Source organism: Schistocerca nitens, chromosome 4, assembly GCF_023898315.1.
Source record: "Schistocerca nitens isolate TAMUIC-IGC-003100 chromosome 4, iqSchNite1.1, whole genome shotgun sequence".
Taxonomy (NCBI): Eukaryota; Metazoa; Arthropoda; class Insecta; order Orthoptera; family Acrididae; genus Schistocerca; species Schistocerca nitens.
Window position 1 is genome coordinate 15,042,970 of NC_064617.1, and position 4,982 is coordinate 15,047,951.

Genomic DNA, 4,982 nt, shown 5'->3' on the forward strand with positions numbered 1-4,982 from the left:
AATTGTTTCAATAAAGACTGGTGTATGATTTCGACAGTTGACGATTAGCTAGCATGTTTGCAGGGTCTTTTAGATGGATTATTATTTTGACAATTTAAGAGTTTTTTGGCTCTCTGGACGTAAAAATATTGCATTATTTACGAGTGGTTTGCATGTCTGTACGCTGGGCAATGTGTTATTTTTGACTGTTTACGATTAGCGAGTGTGTGTGTAGAGCCTCATACATGAGTTATGTAGGAGTAGTTTGCAGGTCCCTATGATGTGGAGCATGTCAGAGAATGTGTCCTGTGATAAATATACTCCACCCCTGAATAAATTGCTCCATCATCCTAGTGCAGGATGAGTTCTTTTACCACTAACCCCTAGGAAGAGGTGGAGGTTGGGTGACTTAGGTTAGTGGAGGTGAGCTTGGTTTGCAACAGTTTTCTTAGGTTGGTAGCGAATGGCAGTTGGGTGACTTAGGTTAGTGGAAGTGAGCTTCGTTTGCAACAATTTTCTTAGGTTGGTAGCGAATGGCAGTTGGGTGACCTAGGTTAGTGGAAGTGAGCTTCGTTTGCAACAATTTTCTTAGGTTGGTGGCGAACGCCCAAGTGACCTTTCTTTACTGGCAGAATTCAAACTTGGCATAAGTTCCTAGGAGGAGGTGGCAGTCCGGTGGATGAGGTTAGTACAAGCGTGCTTTCTTTCCCACAATTTTCTTAGGTTGGTAGCGAAACCCCAAGTGAGCTTTGTTTACAACCAAAATTCAAACTTGGCGCCAGCACATAGGAGGAAGTGGCGGTCAGGTGACTTAGATTACTGGACCTAGGCCAAGTGAGCTATCTTCCCACCATTTTCTTTGCTTAGTAGAGATAACCAGGGTGTGGTGCATTATACTGCTGGAATTTGAAATTCGCGCCATTTTTCTGGGGGGGGGGGGGGGCGCGGCGTGACACTTTCCCGCCAAAATTCAAACTTCCCGCCAAAATCTGCCATTTTGATTGACGGCACAACCGCCATCTTGGGTGACGTCATCACCGCCATCTTGGATAACGGTACTTTGGGGTGGTACGAACGTTGTTCCAATACTACCACCAAAGGTAAATTAACAAGCTGTTTTGTGGCAAGGATAATGCTTTGATACATCGTTAAATATGTGTATGAAACAAAGCAAGAAATAAGGTTTTCAGTATATTAATTTATGTATCTTCACAGTTTTGTTTCGAGAAGTGTTAGCGTATGGACGTATGCTTGGATCCATCGTACCAGCATTGTTAAAAGTGTTATAAAAAGTTTTTAGAAAAAAATATTTATTCGCACAGTCAAGAGGTCAACTTCTATCTGTTCATCATTTTACTCGCCGCCGAGATCCTGCATAAAGAGGTTCGGTGAAGACAAAATGAATTTACGCGGTATCTGCATAAAGAGGTTCGGTGAAGACAAAATGAATTTACGAGGTATCTGGAGGAGCACAGCTGCATCGACATTGTCGTAATCAGTGGAATTAATGTGAAGCAGTATGTAATGAAAATTATGTTTATTGACCTTGAATGTATTGATATAAAGGTCTGTTGATATTGGTATCAGTTAAGGCTCACCCAGGATTGTGCACAGATTCATAAATTACCTTCAAATTTCTTTCAAGTATTCTTTCCAATCACTTTTCCCTATTATTCAAGTAATTATTAATCAATTTCCGTTCCCATGTACGTATTCAGTACAGACGTGTCCTTGCTATGGATGGGAGTTTGTTTATTCCAAATCAGTGACACAGTTTTTGTCCTTCCTTCTCATTTGTAAACTCTTACATGGAAGTGTAGGTGGTGCTTGTATTTACAGGAATTTGATTTTGAAATTTTGTTTATGAAATATAATCAAAACGTAACTCCTGATGCCTTGGAATCCGTGGAGAACAATTCAGAAATCAGGATTCTGTTGATGAATGATAAAACACAACAACCACGCTACGTTAGGCTGTGTAAAGGCACTGAGCAACTATAACAGAAGGGTCCGGATGACAAAAGGTAAGGCTGAAACTGCTGCCTAACAATTATGACAGATTGAAAAAATTTTTTTTATAATTTTCCAAGCTGTATTGTTTCAACGACACTATCCAGAGCAGAGCCAGTGGTGTGTTTGTTTACCAGAGGATCACGTTAACAACTCTATATTAGACACACTATATTTGGGGATAATATGGCGTCTCCAAATACCTCGATAAGATAAGCACTTACTGTTACTATCCAAATTTAAGACGAAAAGTTCTGAAGGTAATATGTAAATCTGTTGTGTGTCAGAAGGCTAAGCATACAAATAAGTCAAAACTGATTGAACTACATCCGATATTGCCTAAAAGACCCTTGGTGATAGTTTCCTTGGACGACGTTGGACCGTATCTGCAAGGAAAGGGAGATGCACGATATGTTGTTACGTTATACGACGTTTTCTCCAAGTATGTCAAATTGTATGCCGTGCGCTCAATGACTGCGAGGTCCATCATCAGATTAGTTACGACGGATTCACTAGCCGAATAGGCAAGCCGAGAGAACTGTTGATGGACAATGCATCAAATTTTAAAGGCAACCGCTAGAAAGAGTTCATGAACACTCACAGCATTAAACATGTGCTTGTATCCAAGTTTCATCCAGAAACAAGTCCGTAAAGAGGATATTTAAGGCCTTAAACAGATTTATCCAGACTTATAACCCTCACAAACACACAATGTGGATCAAATACGTTACCCCATTCCAACAAGTTGTTAACATTCTCCCATCGCTCAACCGACTTTAACCTACAGAATTGCCGTTTGACAAAAGACAAGTAGACGGTTGGGAAAAACCTCTGCCCAAGGACTCATCAAAAACCGACAAAGCACGGTAAGTTGAATCGCAAGTGCCAACTGCTGTACACAGGGCTGTTTGGTATATCAAAAATCCCTCACCTAGGAGTCTGTAAATTAGTATATTTAAACATTGGTAATGAAAAAGGGCTCTCCACAAATAAAGATTTACGTGAATTTGTGCACTAACCAGAATTTAACACTGATAAAGCACGGCTTGGAGGAATGGATATAAGTGTATATAAGAGATGACCTACGGTCCACTCGAATACACTTATTACGATTGATGTTTAGTATTAAGAAAAGATTTAATTTTTGTCTGTTCATGTGTGTTGCCCTATTAGGAAGAAAGTTTTAGTTATGTACAATTTTTATTGTATGTTTATGGGCCAGAGAAGCTCAGAAAACATTATCCTCACCGAGCGTGACAAATTATTTAATTTGACACTGTAATGCCTAAACACACAGTAGGCGTGTGATTGAGAAGCATGGCATGTAAGTGGTGAAGTGGAGTGAGGACAGAACTGCGCACGTGCAGTGGCTAGTTTTAAGGATGACAACTTCCGCGCACCCGCACAGCACAGCGTAAGCCGACGCCTCGCCACCAGACGATGGTCACAGCTTAGCAAAGAAACGCAAAGCCAAATGAGGACGAAGCAAACACTATCTACACACTATGATACTATGCACAAGCTATGTACATTTATACGAGTGTCTCCTTACATGCTACTCGAAAGTGGATATCTACATGAGGAATAAAGTACACTAAGTCTTGAATATGCTACGAGAGGCAGGATTGTGCCCCGCCTATGACAATATTTTTCCTTGCAGTCGCAAAAAGAAAAGTCAAAACGACAAACGCAGAACGAAGATGTGCACTCTTACAACTCATAGATGTGATGCATTAGTAGCCAGCGAGCAACTATGGCCTCAGTTTTAAGTTAATATTTAAGTGTCCTTCCAGGGAACAACGCAGAGTGACGTCCTGTGTAATATAGGGAACACAATAGTTAGGTGTTTGGTGCCAAAGCATAAGGCCCGCACCGAAAATAAATAATTATTTATATAAAAATATGTGTGAGGGTGATAGTGTGAATATGTGTACGAAAAGACTACAGCACGCCAGATGTATAAAAAGGTTAAACTTAGGTCTTTTGCTACCAAATGAAAAGTGATTAGACCCAGCATTATAAGTCCTTGTGACTGAGAAGAGCACCAAGCAAGACTTATTATAGTACATTCGCACACGAATACAAGTTGTCTCAACATACATTTACACTTATTCATTGGCACAATCCTCGCAGAGACATATTCATGCACAGTAGATTACAAAAGTGTGACACCATGTGGCAAAAGGAAGTACAAGTCACGGGCACTGAAGGATACTGTTTACAGCCGATGATGACACTTCATAGCACAATATTTACTGTCAGAATGTGTCAGTCGATAGTAAACATGAAGTAAGTGGATTATACGAGTAGATAGTCATGAATTGATGTACTCAATAGTTCTCCCATGATGAACGAAGGATTGCAGTAGTAGAGTAAAAATTAATGCTTCTGCCTTCCATAACAGCTCATGTAGACCAGTAGTGCCTACACATATACGTGTACTACAGCAGGAAGAAGTATCCGACACTTAAAAAGTTGATGGCATCACTCTCAGACAGTGGTTGTTCACAGGCAGAACGACAAGTCTCTCCATTGTTTTGAAAAAAATTGGCTTCCGTTGGAAAAAGTTCTCAGGACGAAAGGTATTAATGGAATGCGGAGACATTGCAGCATGGAGATGTAGTTTCCTCTGCGAGTTGCTTGCAGTGAATCCCGAAATTTTAATATGGATTGGCGAAACATGGGTCAACGTGCGTCATACACGTTCCGTCGCATGGACAGACGACACGCGACATGGAACTATGAGTATGGCAACTGGTAAGGGAGGGCGACTAATGCAGTTCACGCTGGCTCTATGAACGGTTCTGTGCCCGATGCTATGATGATGTTTCAGTAAAAAAAAAAAAAAAAAAAAAAAAAACTGTTGACTACCATGAGTAGATGAAAGCAGATACATTCGAAGACTGGTTCGTTATTCGTTTGCTATCGAACGTCAGTTCTGGTAACCTTTTTATAATGTACAAAGCGCCATAGCACACTGTACAATTAAATTA